Here is an 18,201-nt window from a genome sequence, read left to right as displayed (position 1 = left end):
ACAAGCTTACACATCAATTGCTTGCCACACACACACACACAGGAGGGGACCCAGGCTCCACCCTCCTCCTAAGTTCACTGGAGTAGGGGGTTTGGAGGAAGCAGAAGGTCTCCAGTGGGACCAGGTGGCTGTGTCACAGGGCAGGGCGGGGCTGAGGTCTGAGACAAGCCAGAGGCTGTGTCTCCCTGTGTCCCTCCTCCCTCATGGTCACCAGATGGCTGCAGCAGTTCCTGGCATCTCACATCTACTTGACCCTGCCCTCCGGGACTCCGCTCACCCTGTTTGGCTAGGGTGGATCCATGCTCACGCCTGGATGCAAGGGATCCTGGGAAACAGAGTGCCTGGTGTTTGTGGCATCTAGATGGGTGGTGGGCTTCCCCAGCCAGGGAGGGGGTTGCTAGTAGGAACGAGGGAGATTCCACCACGGGAATGGAGGGGGAGCCAGGAGGAAACCTGGGTGTGGTCAGAAGAGGGCCTTTTAAGAGGTGGTCATCAGTGTCTCCAGCGGGGTTGGGGGGCGGGGAGGAGGCGAAGGTCCCTGAGTGTCCATTGTGTTACTGCTGGGGGGCTAGGGTGGGAGGTGGCCAGGCAGGGGCAACAGGCGGGAACTGAGGAAGTGGAGGCAGTGAAATGGGTGGCGGAGGAGTGAGGGATGAGGTCCGCTGGAGCAGAGCTGGTGGGTGGAGGAGGGCACCTTTAAGAAAGGAGTGGCTTTACTTGAACTGAGCCCCCAGAGACCCGGGGCATTTGTGCCTGGAGAGGGTCCCAGGCAGGGGGAGAGGGTGGCCCAGAGTGGAGGGGAAGCCCAAAGGGGAAGGCCAGAGGAGTCCCCTGGCCCGAGGGCACCAGGAAACCGAGGCTCAGAGAGATACCACTGGTGCTCACTGGCGCAGCCAGCAGTCAGGGATTCGAGCCTGGAGTCTGATTCTGACTTCTGCGTTACTGTGGTTAAGGGCCTGTCATCTTTCTGGGACATCAGTCCTACTTATTTTGGAGGTGGCTTCTCTAGAGTTTTTGCCAGCCTGTTGAAAGATGGGAATCTGATACTTCAGTATGTAAACTTGGGTCAGGTTCATTCTACTGTGGAGTCTCCTTTTTGGCTCAAAAGTGTCATTATTAAAAAAAAAAAAAAAAAAGAAGAAGAAGTAATGGCCTATAATTGGGCCTGCAGAGCTTAACATTTCCTTGTTCAGGTCTCATGCTCCAAGGGCTCTCTTTCTTTTAAAAAAAAAAAGTGTCATTATAGAACTTTAACAAAATGATCTGTTTACACGTGTCCGCGGGGGCCGCCCTCAGTCCCCTTTTCTGCCATCTTGGTCTCATCTATTTGGCTGCTACGCTCACGTCTGTGGGCCCCGTGGCCCCCGCCTGGGAGGAGGCCAGGACTACCCAGCTGCTCATTCTGAGTTCGAGTCCTGGCCTGGGGGGTTGCCACACCATCTGGAATCACCCCCACCCCAGGGCAGAGGGGGCGCTCCCTGGAATCTCCTGCTTTGAAAACCAACTGGTCAGAACCATTTCTGTGAACTCGGAAGTTGGGGTTGGGTGTATTAAAATGTTACCTGGGATTTTGGTTTTATTCAGGTATGGTGAGGCCCACAGAACAGGTGATGAGAAGATATTTTGTCATCTACACAGGTCCCAGGAGGAGGGCACATGGTGGGCCAGGCAGGACCACATGAAGAAGCATCAGGGCCAGTCAGGAGGCAGCAGAGTGAGGGGAAACCGTAGACAAGAGCCTTTACTGTGGTTTTTCAGGGAAGAAATGGGCGAGGCCAGGTGAGGACTGAGCGGGCTTAGGGTTGGCTACGTGGAAAAATTTTGGCAGGCTCTGGGCAGTGGGAGTGGCTCCACCTTCCTGGTACCTGGCCCTGGGATGATTAGGATGGAGGACTCTTGCCTCCTGGAGTATAAAGCCAGACAGAGGAGGCAGATGGGGATATGGACTCAGGATTGGTTGGTTTGCAAGCAGCTGGCAGGGCTGTCATTTACTATCCCTAGAAATTAACTGTGAGAGGGGCTGTCCCTCCCCAGCAGTGAGGCCCCAGCTGCCAGAGCATCAAGAATGCAGAGAATAAGGAAATGTGATGAGTATATAAGTTCACCCACTGGGTTAGTTTGGTTCTCTGCTGCTTCCAAGGCACTTAGAACAGACTTGGTACATAATAGGTGTTCAATGGATGCTTTTTGAAGGAATGAATGCCACACTATCCTCAGGGAGGCTCAGGCTGTCTATGAAGGGCTGATGTGTGTCGCAGCTGGGAGTTCTGGCCTCCTCCTGGTGTTAGCCTGTAGCTCAGTGGGCTCTGGCTTTGAACCTCAATGCCTCCGCCTATGAGCTGTGGCAGCATCTTCCTGGCTTCAGCATTCTCATCCGTAAAATGGGGATTCTGCAGAATGTCCTACCAGAGGGTGTGATGGTAAAGTGTCTCGCCTGGAGAGGACCTCAGTGGAGGCAGCCACTGGTCACTTGTCAGTCCCGCGTCAGTCCCTCCAAGGCTTGTCTGGTTTCCAAGGTGATCCTGGGCCCTGGCAGACAGTAGGGCCTTGCTTTATTGTGTGTTTTCCCGAGATTTAGGAAAGATTCTCTTAGGCAGGGGACCCCAAACCTGGATTTGACCCTCTGGGATCCTTTTAGGATACAAACTGCCAGGCCACCGACTCCTGAGTCTATCCTCTGATGGAGGGTCCTGAAATTGTTATTTAAACATATTCTCAGAAGTTTGTGACCCCATCAAGGGAGCTGTTGTCCTCCTATCCCTGTAATAAAGTCAGGGTACACTCTGGGCACCAGAGCTCTGGGGTCAGCCCTTAGCAAGGAAGTTATTACAAGAAATAAGGAAACCACTCCTGTGTTTGCTGTTGAAGGTATGATGTCACCGAGCACTTCTTACATCATGAACTCAGTGGGTTCTGGAGCTTTATTCTAGTGTGGTTTAGAAAAATGCAATTCACCAGGGGACTGGCCTATTTCCCCTTTTCCAGTAAGGAGAGCTGAGTAACTTGTCTTGTTTCCCTTTTTACTCCAGCTGCCAGGAAACTCAGGCAAATCTAAAGCACAATTGCAGCATCATTTGACATATTTTCCTTCTCCTTTTCCCTAGTCCTGATTTTCTACTTTCATATTCCTAGCTTTTTGTATATATGGGAGATAGTCTGGGAGATACAGATTCTCAATATAAAAGAAAAGAAGGAAAGGAAGAAAGAAGGAAGGAAGGAAGGAAGGAAAAGAGACTAAAAATCTCAGGCAAAATCCAAGGAGAGTGGTCAGGGAAAACCAGACAAAGTGTTGGCCTCCAGTCTGCTGTGTGCCCTGGGGTCGCTCACTCACACTCTCTGATTCCTTCTGACCTCCTGACCCCTTCTCAGTCTCCTCTGCAGGCTCCTCTTTCTCTGCATGTCCTGAAGTGCCAGTCTGTTCTGCTACATAACAACTTCTTAGTTTATCTAAACAATATTTATTTTGCTCACGAATCTGCAATCTAGGCAAACTCAGTAGGGACAGCTGGTCTCGGTTCTACTTAGTGTTACCTGGGGCGGCCCAAGTTTGGGCCTGGGATATCCAAAGGCTGGCTGTCTTGCAAGTTTGGTGGCGGGTCTGGGGGCTCAAACATCTGGAACTCCTCGGCATCTCTCTTGCTCTCTGTGGCCTCTCCACGTGGTCCCCCCCACCCCAGCACGGCAGTTCCAGGGTACCCTTGGGAGCCAAGGTGCACAGCCCAAAAGAGAAAGCCAGGTGGAAAAGTATGCCTTTTATGATCTGACCTCAGAAATCTCTTAGTATCACTTCCACTGTAGTCACAGGGTCACATTGTAAGAAGAGCACGTGGGATGGGAGATGTTGGTGCCGCCATCTTTTGAAACTACCACCTGCCACTCTTCCTCACACCAAGAGACCTGCCGGGCCCTGGGGACGCGGACACAGCGGTGTGTAGGGTGCCAGGGTTCCCCCAGGGCTTGTCCCAGCACCTCTCTATTGTACAAGCCCACATCCCCCACCAACGTTTCCGCCCTGTGCTCTATTCTGATCCTTACCTACATATCCAGTTTCCTACCTAACAAGTCCATCTAGGTGTTTCCTCAGCTTAGTGTGTCCCAAAGTGATCCCTCAGGTGTCTTCCAGCTCAACCAGTGGCAGCACTGTCCCCCGAGTCACCCAGACGGGACCAGTTTAGATCCCTTCTTCTGCCTCCTCCCCGCCAGCGTAATCAATGTCCCTTAGAGTCTGATGTCCCAAGTGACTCTCAGTGCCATGCATGGACTCCTCAGGCAACCTCAATTCCACCTCCTTATTTGGGGTCCTATCACCTTTCCTTTTGTGACAACCCTGTGGGTCCTTTGGCCTCCAGCCTTGCCCCGCCCCCAACCCTGACTTTCTGCCCTCATGGTTTCCAGGCTGATTTTTCTAAGACATGAATCTGGTCATATCACTCTTCTGCTTAAAAACCTTCAGTGGCTCCCGACTGCCTTCAGGATGGCATTGAGACGCCACAGCATGACCCACAAGACCCTCTGGAGTCTGACTGCTACCTGCCGCTCTGCCTTCTCCCCTCCACTCTGCCCTGCAGCCTATGGGCCATCTAGCTTTATCTTGACCAGATCATATATGCTCATGCCCCAGGGCCTTTGCACATGCTCCTCCTGCCACCTGATGTGCTCTGTCTCCTTTCCATCTCTGGCCAACCCCTCAAGCTTCAGGTTTTGGCTTACTGTGTTTCCTTTGGGCAGTTTTTCCTAACCCATATGCTCGTGGCTCTCAGCACACCCTACTGGAATCCTAAGACCCATTACCATAATTACTTGCTCAATATTGTTTTCATTGCTGGATCATAAACTCTGTGAGGGGTGGGGCTGGATTTATCTGCTTAGCCTGTGGCACATGGTGATGCTAAGCCAGTATTTGTTGAATTAATAAATGGCTCGGATGGGGTGGGTGTCAGAGTTTGACCAAATTAACTCTAAGGGTCTTTTGATCTCTGACCTTCTACATTCTACCACTGTAAAGTTTCATCTAACCGAAAGGCAGATGGCCAGCCGGCACCTTTCCTCCATCTGCTAACCATGGTTTGGAAGTGGTAACGCTCCCAATGGGGCCCTGGGGTGAGATAAGCTGAGTCTATTGGCCATTTCCACCCATTTTCTGGCGTTAAGCTTGAACTCCTCGCCCTCACTTTGAGACTGGTCATCCTCATACGAGCATAGCAACTGTGTTAACCAGAACCTTCAGCTCTCAGGCAGCCGGGTCCCTTGGCCAGGCTGGGCCGTGGGAGTCACGGCCAGGGATGTTGAAATAGACCAGCCTGTGACTGTGATGAGCTGGCATCCCTGCATCTTAGAATGTTTTGCTGGAAGGTCCCTTAGGGTGTCTGAGATCTCCCCCTTATGGTTCCAGAAGAGACAACAGTGGCTCAGGACTTGGGGCCTCGCAGGTGGGGGTCACACTGCTGGGGTGAGGGCACCGGATGGTGCTGGGCAGACCCACGTTCCCCTGCTCTCTCTGTCCCTCCTGGCTGTGTGACACCACGCGAGCCTTGGTCTCCAACCCTGCAGAATGGGCCTATTTGCTCATTGATTCCCAAGAGCTGCCCACAGTGCCCTCCGCAAGGCACAGTGCCCTGGGCACCCAGTGAATGCTTAGCGCAGGCCCAGGAGCCCAGCAGACATGGCCAGGTCCCCCCATCCCCTCCAGCTGCCGCCCACAGGTACTTTCCCTCTCTGGGCCTCTGCTTCCTTTTCTGGAAAATCGGGGATGATCACAGCAGCTCCCATGAGGGCAGGTGAGAGGGATTTCATGAAGAATCCACATAAGGCAGCCGGCACCCAGCGTGGCTGTGGGAGACCCAGGAGGGTCTGACTCCTTCCTTTCCCTTGTCCTCTTCCTTTGTTTCCTTGGAGACCCAAAGCAGCCCACGAGCTCCACCCTGTGGTGGCCGGGGGGATGCTACCCAGAGGAGCCAGGGCCTGGGGCTCCCCTGTGTGTGTGTGGGGGGGTGCCTGTGGGCAGTGACTGTAGGCGGGACCAGGACTGGGCACAGGCAAGAGCAGTGGCAGCACCCCCGCCCCCCCCCCCCGACTCCCGCCTTCGCTTTCATTTCCCATCGCACCCCTCCCCAGCTCTCCGCTGCGGGCCTCAGTGTAGGGGTGGGGGTGGTTGTGAAGTGATGGGTTAGAGGCAGAGGGTGGGGGTTAGGGAGGTTCTGGGGGGTAGGTAAGGCCTGGACTGTGGGAGGCAAATGAGGTTGTGTGAGTGCTGGGTCAGATCTGATCTTTATTTAAGTTTTAAAAATTTAACTTTATTTTGATATCTTTTCATGGCTTTTTTTTTTTTTTGGCATTGATTTTGATTTATAAAGATATCACTTCAGGGATTATTTCTCTTGATTAATGACTACCTTCCCCTTAGATTCTGCGCCCCAGGTGAGTGCCCCACGTATATCCCCCTAGCCCTGCCCTCTTTTGGGGAGTAGGTGGGAGGTGGCTGGACTACAGCTGGGAAAGCCTCACAAGGAATCCTCCTGACTCTGTCCAGTGACTGGTCCACCCTCCCAGCCTCCCTCCATCACTCACCATCCATTCTTCCAAGCATCCCTCCACCATCTGTCCGTCTGTCTGTCTGCCACAATGATTAAGAACTTGCATTCTGTACAAACTTGTAGTTGCCGGGGGTGAGGGGATAAGACTGGGAATTCAAAATTTGTAGATACTGACAGGCATATGTAGAATAGATAAACAAGAATATACTGTATAGCACAGGGAAATATATACAAAACCTTGTGGTAGCTCACAGTGAAAAAAATGTGACAGTGAATATACATATGTTCATGTATAACTGAAAAATTGGGCTCTACACTGGAATTTGACACAACATTGTAAAATGACTATAACTCAATAAAAAAAAAAGTTGAAAAAAAAGAAAGAACTAGCATTCTGCATTTCCATGGCTTGAGTCTGCATCCTGGCTGCCTGTCCTGGGTGACCCATGGCATCCACTCAGCACCTATACTTCCCATTTGTTATAGTTTTACATGAAAAAATGAACCATGTAGTAGTTGAATCCATTGTTTAAAAAATCCACTGAGCTCTAATCTTCACAAACATTCGGTGAAATATATATGTTTATCCCCAGTTTTACAGATGAGGAACTGAGGCGGGGAGTGCAAAGTGTCTTGTCCAGGGTCCCATGGTCTGTAAGTGGTAGAGATTTGAGACGCCACAAGCCTGAGTCACAAGGCCGTGTCCATCTTTTCACATCACTGCCTCTTCTCAGGATGGAGAGAGATCCAGCCCTGCCCAGGCGAGAGTGTCCGATGGGGCAGACCATCCTTGTATGACTCTATGGGCACGTGATGAGTTCTCAGAACAGGTATGCAGGTAATGATGGATTCCGGGTGGGAAGAACCAGCACAGAGACCACAGAGGAGGAGGTTAGGCAAACTGGCTTAGAAGAGAGACTGCAGAAGAAGGAAGGGCATCGAGTGGTGGGAACAGCATTGCAAACTGCAGAGGTGGAGGCTGAGCAGGCGACTTCTAGGCACATCCATCGGCCACGGCACATGCTGTTAGGGACGTAGTTTGTGTGTGTGGCTTTCGTAGGGGGTGAGGGGGTGAGCCTCAAAAAAAAAATGGGGACCAGACTGTGAGAGGTTTTGCATTCCAGAACACAGCTGACACCTCTTGTCTTACCTGACTGGTAATAGGTAAGAAAGGACCCACCTTCGGTAGGAAGTCTCTCTTGTGCCAGACGCCATAAAGTCGTGTTCACACCTCTTGTCTCAAGTGCCCCTCGCCGCATCCTTCTGAGACGGCGTTGTGATCCTGTGTCATGGATGCTTGAGGCGGAGACTCAGAGTCTCCGTAACTCCCCGTGGGTCACACAGCCAGATGTGGGGAGCCAGGAGCCAACCCAACTTCCGATTTGCAATTTAGAAAGATTGCCCTGACTGTTGTGTGAAAAAAGGATTTGATAAGACAGATTAAAAGCAGACAGACACAAACGTTTTTTGACAAAGGGGCCAAGACCATTCAGTGGAAGGAAAGACAGTGTTTCCAACAAACAGTGCTGGGAAAACTGGATCTCCATGAACAAAAAAATGAAGTGGGTCCCTTACCTAACACCACATACAAAAAATAACTCAAAATGGATCAAGGACCTAAAGGTAAGACCTAAAGCAATAAAATTCTTGGAAGAAAACGTAGGACAAAATCTTCACGCCATTGGATTTGGCAATGATATCTTGGGTAAGACAGCACAAAGACACAAGTAACAAAAGAAAAAATACACAAATTGGAGTCCATGAAAATTAAAAAAATTTGTGCCTCAAAAAACACTATCAACAGAGTAAAAAGTCAACCCACAGAATGGGAGAAAAAAATTGCAAATTATATATCTGATGAGGGATTAATATCCAGAATGCACAGAGAACTCCTAAAACTAAACACAGAAAACAAAAAACAAAACCCCACACAACCCAATTCAAAAATGGGCAAATGACTTGAATAGACATTTTCTCAACGAAGATAGACAAATGGCCAGTAAGCACAGGAAAAGATGCTCAACATCACTGATCATGAGGGAAATGCAAAACCACAGTGAGATCCCAGCGCACACCCATTAAGATGGCTGTTATTTTAAAAAGCATGCAAACAAAATAACAAGCGTTGGCAAGGACGTGGAGAAATTGCAGCCCTTGTGCACTGTTGGTGGGAATGTAAAATGGTACAGCTGCTGTGGACAACTGTATGGGTTTCCTCAAAAAGTTAAAAACAGAATTACCATAAGACCGAGCAATCCTACTTCTGATATATACTCCAAAGAACTGGAAACAGAATCTCAAAGAGATATTTGTATACGCATGTTAATAGCAGCATTATTCACCATAGCTAAAACGTGAAAGGAACACAAGTGCCCACTGATGGATGCACGGATAAGCAAACTGTAGTGCATGCGCACAACGGAATATTATTCCGTCTTAAAAAGGAAGGAAATTCTGCAATGTGCTGTAATACAGATGAAACTTGAGGACATTAAATTAAGTGAAAAAAGCCCCAACAGGACAAATACTGTATGATTCCACTTAGATGAGTTACTTTGCGTTGTCAAAATCACAGAGACAGAAAGTAGAATGGTGGTTGCCAGGGGCTATGGAGGGGGGGGGGTCCATTGTTTAGTGCGGACAGAGCTGCAGTTTTACAAGATGAAAAGAGCTATGGGTGGTGGTGCTGGGTGCACAATATTGTCCATGCGTTTAATGCACTGAACGGTACACTTAAAATGGTTAAGGTGGTAAATTTTATGTTACCGGTGTTTGTTATATATATTTGTGTACAACAAATTTATGTGTGTGCTATAGGTGTTTACACATAGCGTGGTGTCATGGATTTTCAGATCTGGAACTCCACAGCAAGGTCCAGTTTGGAGAAAAGCACCTGGGCGTTATCACCGTGCAGGCGACCACAAGGTCATGGGACAGTGTGAGCTCGTTCACGGAGGCTTTGGAGTGAGAAAAGAATTGCTCTCAGATCCCAGCAGAGCGCAGTATTATGAGGTCCAAGCTGCAAGAAGGGTCCAGGGATGAGGATGAGGTCAGAGAGGCAGAAGGACTGGAGGAGAGCCAGTTTCAGGGAGGGTGAGGGCAAGATCTAGAGACATCTGCTGTTTGTGCTTATCTGGCATCTGCTCTACCTTATCCAGAGAGGGTCTTTCCTTTCTCTGGGGGAATCTCACACCTCCACTTTCAGCCCATGTGATTTATGAGGCTGACCGCATCCCTAGTTCCAGGAAAGGGGTGGAGAAGACATGACCTAGGTCCAGTTAATAATATTCCATCTCCTGACTGCGCTGATTGGTTCAACAGTGGCCCCAGGAGTGAGTAGGGCCAATGTCTCCCAGCTCACCAGGTCTGGCTGTGTGATCCGGGGGGACAATATGGAGGTTCCTTAACCAACAAAAAATAGACTTAAAACAGAGAAGGAGCCCTCCATGGAGGCTGCAGGGCGCTGGCTCCGTCCTGCCTGTCTAGAGCAGCATTCTTTCCCTGGGGGACCTCTTGCTTTAAGTACCGTCTGCACCTGGACAGCTCCATGCTTACGTCTCTAGTCAGATCCTTCAATAGACACATCATCCAACCCCACGCTTGGCATCCCCACGTCAGGCAGGCTTCTCAACTGAAATTTCCAAAATGGAAGCATCAATTCCCAATCCTGCAAACCCTTTCCTCCCAATCACTCCCTCCTGGTTAGACTGAACTTCCACCTGCCAAGTTGCTAAGGATGAAAATGCCACCATCCTTGACTCCACCAGCAAATCCTGTAGACTCTGCAAAATATATCCTGGGTCCAGTCCCTTCGCACATCCCCCACCACTACCTCCCTGGTCCAAGCCTCCCTCCCTGCTCTTGCCTGGACACCTCAGTGACCACAGGGTCTCCTAGCTTCTGCCCTTGTCCGGTCTATTCCTCACATGACCATCAGAGGGCGCCATCTAGTGTCAGATCCCACACTTCCCGGGCTCACAGAATGAATGCAAAGCTTTACCAGTGCCTCACAGGCCTTGCTGCCCAAGATTACTCGGAGCTCCTCCCCACCTTCGCCCTTAGCAGGTCCCTCTTGCAGTGCTCCTCCCCAGATCTTTGAGAGCTCAGTCTGGTTCCTAATCAAGTCGGCCTCTTCCTTTCTGTGTCATTCTGTCCTCCCGGGACTCCTTTGTTATTTTTCCATGGCACTTCCCCACCTGTGCTGTCATTATATTTATTCTCTTGTTTATAGTCTGTGTTCGTGCTGGGCTGTGATGTCTCCCTAGCAGGGACTTGGCTTTGTCTATTGCCGTGTCCCCAGCATGTGGCAGCCAGGACGGGTTATTAAATATGTGTTGAGCAGTGCCATCAGCCTAGCGGGGCACAGGGGACCTGCAGGCAGGGAGCATCGTCCCCATCCCCTGGGCTGGGGCCCACTGAAGGTGTCTTCCTTCCTCCTCCTGGCTCAGCATCAGAGCCCCCTATCCTCTCCGCATGGAAGCAGGCAGAGCTGGACAACCTACACCCATGGCCAAGGAGAAAGGCAAGAACGAAGGAGTTAAATGGTCTGGACGTCCACGTGGGAGGGAGGGGACACGGAGAGTCAAAACCCAAGACCCTCTGTTGGAGGAGATAGGGGAACACATCGGATGGAGTGGAGAAGTTGCCCCAAGACTCCTCTGTCCACTGGAGCAAAGGTGTGTTGTACATTGTCTTGTTCTGTGCAGCTCGTGTGGGTGCCTGGGGGCTGGCAGGTGGGCTGGGTGGGGGTCTCTGCTCCTCCCTGTCCATGATAAGGTGGAGGGGCTCTGCTGAGGAGTGGGGAGGTAAGTGATGGGGGCCAGGGGCCCACGGGGACACCCAATGTGGAGTCTTGGGGTGAAATAGGATCTTGCCAGGCCGGAAGAGGAGGACAGACTTCAGGGAGATAGAGTGGGCAGTGGAGGACCTTCGAGGGGTCTGGCCTGGCAGCAGCAGAGGGGTAAGGTGGGCAGGGACGGTCAAGGAGATGGGAGTGGGCCTTCTCTGGGGAAACAGGATCCCGTGGACATCTCAGAAAGCTCAGGGACACTGACATATCAGGATGCCCCTGGGGAAACAGGCTGAATTCTAAACCAAGCCGTGGACATGAGAGAAGGAGGCCGATTCAGGGACTACTCAGGAGGGAGGACCCCCGGGCCCTGGATGCAGGGACTCTGGGGTAGGAAAGCCTAAGGGTGCTGCCTGGTCACATGGGCGAACGTGGCATGAGATGAAGGCCACTCTCAGTCAGCGGGGAGAAAAATACGCTTTTGGTCAGTGGGTAGACATCTGGAAAAAATAAGGTCAGCGCGGTACCTCACATGGTACAGCGGGATAACGTGAGATGTATCAGATAGTTGAGTCTAAAAAGCTAGACCACGACAGCAAGAAGAAACTGTAGAAGGATGTTTTCTTTTTTTTAATTTAATTTTTTTATTGAAGTGTAGTTGATTTACAATGTTAGTTTCAAGTGTACAGCAAAGCTATTCAGTTACACATATACACACATATATACATATATTTTTAGATTCTTTTCCATTATAGCTTATTACAAGAGACTGAATATAGTTCCCTGTGCTATACAGTAGACCTTGTTGTGTATCTATTTTATATATAGTAGTGTGTATCTGTTAATCCCAAACTCCTAATTTATCCCTCCCGCACTGTCCCCTTTGGTAACCACAGTTTATTTTCTGTGTCTGTGGGTCTATTTCTGGTTTGTAAATAGTATTTGTATCTTTTTCTAGATTTCACATGTAAGTGATACCATATGATATTTGTCTTTATCTGACTTACTTCACTTAATATGATCATCTCTAGGTCCATCCATGTTGCTGCAAATGGTATTATTTCATTCTTTTTTATGGCTGAGTAATATTCCATTATATACACCACATCTTCTTTGTCCAGTTATCTGTTGATAGACATTTAGGTTGCTTCCATATCTTGACTACTGTAAATAGTGCTGCTATGAACACTGGGGTGCATGGGCCTTTTTTTTTCATTCTTAATTCTTTTTTTTAAATTGAGTTATAGTCAGTTTACAATGCTGTGTTAGTTTCTGGCATACAGCACAGTTTTTCAGTCATACCTGAATATACATATATTCATTTTCGTATTCTTTTTCCCCATGAGCTACTACAAGATCTTGACTATATTTCCCTGTGCTATATAGTATAAACTTGTTTATCTATTCTATATATACTTGTCAGTATCTACCAGTTTCAGGCTCCCAGTCTGTCCCTTCCCACCCACCTCCCCACTGGCAACCACAAGTTTGTATTCTATGTCTATGAGCCTGTTTCTGTTTTATATTTAAGTTCATTTTTCTTCTTTTTTCTTTTAGATTCCACATATGAGTGATATCATATGGCATTTTTCTTTATCTTTCTGGCTTACTTCACTTAGAATGACATTCTCCAGGGACATCCATGTTGCTGCAAATGGCATTATGTTGTCTTTTTATGGCTGAATAGTATTCCATTGTATAAATATACCACAATTTCTTTATCCAGTCATCTGTTGATAAACATTTAAGTTGTTTCCATGTCTTGGCTATTATAAATAGTGCTGCTATGAACATTGGGGTGCAGGTGTTTTTTTGAATTAGGGTTCCTTCTGGATATATGCCCAGGAGTGGGATTGTGGGGTCATATGGTAAGTCTATTTTTAGTTCTTTAAGGACCCTCCATACTGCCCTCCATAGTGGCAGCACCAATGCACATTCCTGCCAACAGTGTAGGAGGGTTCCTTTTTCCCTCTCCAGCATTTATTATTTTGTAGACTTTTTAATGATGGCCATTCTGACTGCTGTGAGGTGATACCTTATTGTAGTTTTGATTTGCATTTCTCTAATAATTTGTGATACTGAACAAAGAAGAATGTTTTAGAAATGTAATTTCAGGTTGTAACTCATATGACCAAGAGCTAATTTCCCTAAAATGGAAATCAGTTTAAAAAAAAGACCAACCCCAAATAAGAAAATGAGCAAAGAGTATGAACACAGTTCACAGAAAAGGGAAATGCAAATGGTTTTCAACGCTCTGGAAAAAATGCTTGCTTATGTTAAAAGAAATGCAAATTAAGCCTCCATTGCTCTGTTTTGACCTCTTGGAATATTAAACATAAGAAAGTTGTCTAAAAGACTGTTCGTGAGAACATGGAGAAACAAGCTTTACTTTCCTGCGTTGCTGGTGGGAGGATGCTCAGGTCCAGCCCCGGAGGAGGGGATTTGACACAAATGACACAGTCTATCACCTGGCAACCCTCCCACTAGGAAGGCAGCCTTCAGACACTGGCATCTGGCAAAGCAGCGTTTGCACATCGTTACACAGGGCAGCAGAGCTGGAGGAGTGGCAGGAGGAGGAAACCTAACCATCCTTCAGTAGGAACTGATCAGATTACTTCCAGCTTGCCGAAACAGTGGAATTCTGTTCAGCTGCAAAGATGAATGAGCGAGCTCTTTGTGAGCAAATATGGAACAACCTTCAAGGTAAATAGTAAATGGAAACCAGCAACATACAGGACACCAGGCATCATGTGCTCCCTTTTGGGGTGAGATAAAGGAAATTAAGCAGCTTTTTTTTCCTGCTGGGATATCTCTGGAAGGACACACAAAATAATCAGCAATGGAGGTGGCCTTCTGGGAGGGGACTGTGTGGCTGGGAGGTGGGCTGGAAGATGGGCATGTCATGACTTTTCATGGTAAGCGCTTGTGTGCCTTTTGAGTTTTGGACCATGTGAATGTTTTACTCATTCAAAGGTAATATGAAAATATTACAAGAACCAAAACTTTATTTTTAAACTTCAAAATGACGCTTGCTGCCTAGGCCCCCAGTTTAGGGGACTGGGATGGTTGTGTTGTACTGGGAGATGGGGAAGACTGTTGGAGTTCTGGGGGCCGATGGGGCATGTGGGGTTGGGGTGAGGGGCATCTCCAGCAGGCAGTGGAGATGGTTTCTATGGATCTAGAAGCTGTACTTTGGGGACCACGATGGAAGCCATGGCGTGGCTGAGATGGCCCCAGAGGGGTGTAAACAGAAAAGCCCAGGCAGTGCGCTGGGGAACAGGTGTGGGAAATAGAGGCGGAGGAGGGTGCACCTGCTTGGAGACCAAAGGAGCAGCTCTCGGTAACCTGTCAGTCGGAGGGTGGCCTGTGGGGAACGCGGGGAGGGCTCTCGGGGTCTGAGGGCTGAGGGTCAGTAGGGCCAGGCTGTGCTCAGTCTCTGGGTGCGTCTGGGGCACAGAACCTGATCTAGGGACAGAAGGAGAGCCCCTGATGAAGAGAGGGGCCCACACTCCACATCCAGGGCTTCACGGGGATCTCCTGGGAGAAAATCCCCTCCCTGTGCCCTGGACTTGCCCCCATGGAGGCTTCTGAGCCTGAATTTGGCTCTTCCAGCAGGATGGAGGGAAGTGACTGGAACTGAAGCATGGCCCGAGGTGGTGGGCGGAGGCAGCTGTGCTGGGAGCCGGGGCTGGGGAACAGTCATCAGCGTCTGTCTGAACTAGCCCCTGAGAATTTGACCCCAGAGCCCAGTCATTCTGGAAGGACCGTGCCAGGCTGGGGACCAGACTCTAGTCACCAGAGACTGTCCGGAGCTGGCCACCCCTCTTCTGACAGCCCTAGGGTGTACTGCTGAGCCTGGGGCTGACCCAACGCAGGCTCCAGGGGCTCCCGGCGCCGCCTTCAGGGGGACTGCTAGGACACCCAGGGCACCCACTTTCACGGGTTTCTTTTTTTTTTCAATTTAAAATTTAATTAAAAATTCTTATTTCTGTAACAATTTATGAAGTGCTAAATCTGTGCCAGATCTTAGACTACAAGCAAAGACTTAGAAAATGTTGCCTATTATTTTAATAAAAGGTTAAAATTGTTATGAAGACATATTAATTCTGAAGTTATAGGCATTTGATGATATAGCCCAAAGATTCATAAAGCAAAAATCAAAAGCGACAATTATAAGGAGAACTGACATGTTCACCATCATCGTGGGAGAGTTAACATACCTTTCTCAGGAGCTGACAGATCAAGTGAGACAAATAAAAACAATCTGTAATGATATAAAAGATTTAAGCAGCAAAGTTAACATCTTTGATTCATCAGACATGCGTGGAATTCCGAATATCTGCACATTTATGAAAACAACGAACCTCGTGCTAGGTTCTGCATAAAGCAAGAATCAGCAAATGTAAACGAATCAGTTTGATGCAATCCATGTGCTTTGATGAAAATACCATTAAGAAAATAGTAAAAAAAAAAAGATAACGATCTTTTCCCCCAGCATTTGGAAATTAATAGCACACTTTCAAATAACTCGTTGATCAAAAACACTAATGAAAATCTTAAGATGCTTAGAACTAAAGCATGATAAAATATCACGTATCAAAATTGTAAGCTGGGGTAAATGTTATGTATACTTTACCACAATTAAAAAAAAAACTATAAGTTGCAGCTAAACTAATATTTGAGGAAAATTTATTGCCTTAAAAGCTAATATTAGTAATAAAACAAGGCTGAAAATTCATGAACAAAGCACTCAAAACTGAGCAGTAAAATCAGAATGATAGAATAAACCCTAAGGAAAAAAGAAAATAAGTAATAAAGATAATAACAGAAATTAAGTGGAAAGATTATACAGGAGAAAGGATAAATAAAGCCCAAAGTTGGTTCTTTGAAAAGATTAATAAAATTAACAGACTTGGGGGTCGGTTAAGAACAAAGATTGGAGGCAAAAATAATCAATATAAGATGAAAGGAAGAGATATAACAGAAATTTTAAAGCAGAGATTAAAAAGATATAAAGTAATACTAGAGTAGCTTTATATCAGTAAATTTGAAAAACCAAGCAAAATAGAAAAATGCATTAAATATTTTTATAAAAATATATAAAAGGTGACTCAAGAAGTAATAGAAATTCCAAATAGTCTTATATGCATTAAAGAAATTGGTTTAGTAGTTTAAAGTCTACCATTGCTTCCTCCCACATAATCCAAAACCAAGCCCAGATGGCTTTACAAATATTACAAAATATTCAAGGAGGAGATAATTCCACATTATCCAAACTTCTCTAAAAATAGGAAAAAGTTACATCAACTCATTTAATGAAACTAGTCTAACTTTGACCCCCCCAAAAGACAAAGACAAGGTGAGAAAGGAAAATTACTAGCCAGTCTCACTGATGAACATGGGGACCCCTGCATCAATACTGGTGATTTGAAGCCAGCAGTGTATAAAAGGCAATCACCGTGACTGCGTTTGTCAGGGTATCATTTAAGCTGCTGTAACAAAAAGGCCCCAAAACTCAGTGGCTTAAAGAAGACAATGTGTATTTCTCTCTCACATCTAGAGGTGAGTGGATCCCCCAACATCCAGGATCGCACCAGAATTTCTACTTCCTAACTAGTGGGGAGGGAAAAAGATGTACAGGACATGGGGCATAAGCCTTCAAGGAGATGACAATGGAAGTTGCACTCACCACTTCCATTCTTTCTCCCCGTGTAATCATGGGGCCACACCTTGCTGCCAGGGACACCGAGAGATGTGGTCTTCAGCTGGGTGAGTGTGGGGCTGGCTGCTAGTCTTGGAGCTCTGTTCTTAAAAAAAAGAAGTGGAGAATGGCTGCTAGGGGACAATCAGCAGCATTCCCCACAATGACTAAGTTAGGTTTACGCAGGAACACACTGGTAAGTGAACATTAGGGAATGTATTAATGTTGTTCACAGCATCTCCATAGATACAGGAAAAAAAAGCATTTAATAAAATCAAACACTTATGATCAAAACAGAACTGTTGTTACTAAAAACAGCATGGAACCTTCTTTAATTGATAATAATATCTGCCAAGAGTCTATATTATATTAGATGTTAAAACACTGGAAGCATTCTTTTTAAAATCAGAAATATGCAAAGATGCTCGCCATCACTGATTCTATTCCACCCAAGGAAGTACATTATAAAGTATGTTATAAACAAGCCAAAGAAGGAAGAAATAAAACTGTCATTTTCCACAGATAAGAGTGTCTACAAAGACAGTCTTAGACTTGTTAGTAGCGAACTCTCTAGATAAGTTATAATTAGAATTTCCATCCAGGTGGCCATATTTTTAAGTCCAATCTGCAACGTTTGACATTTTCCTAAATTTAAGCAACAGAAAATGCAGTTTAAGAAGGTGTTAGTTACAGTGGCACTGAAAGTAATAAGGTATCAAGGAATAAATCTTATGAAAAATGTACATGACCTTTCTTGGGGGAAATTATAAAGTTTTATTGAAAGATAGAAGAAATATGACATATTAAGGGGTAGGAAGACTGAATATTACAGTGATGTCAATTCTCCCCAAATTTGTCCATAAATTGAACAGAATTCTAATCAGAATTCTGACAGGGTTTTTCTTGGAACTTGACAAGCTGATTCTAAAACTGATACGAAAGAGAAAATGGTCTGTGACAATTGTAACAGTCGTGAAAAAGTTCAAGAGAGGAGCATTTGCCCTGTAGGATGTAGACACCTGACATGGAATTTTGGTAATTAAGGCGGCATTGTGCAGGCTCAGGGTGGACAAATAGACCGATAGACAGAGGAGAAGCTGAGAATAGACTCCCACACGTATAGACACACTTGCCGTGAGACAGCTTGGCTCAGTGGGGAAAAGGCAGGCAGCGCTCCT

Source organism: Camelus bactrianus, chromosome 12 (genome assembly GCF_048773025.1).
Source record: "Camelus bactrianus isolate YW-2024 breed Bactrian camel chromosome 12, ASM4877302v1, whole genome shotgun sequence".
NCBI classification, from domain to species: Eukaryota; Metazoa; Chordata; class Mammalia; order Artiodactyla; family Camelidae; genus Camelus; species Camelus bactrianus.
Note: the sequence above shows the minus strand (reverse complement) of the source record.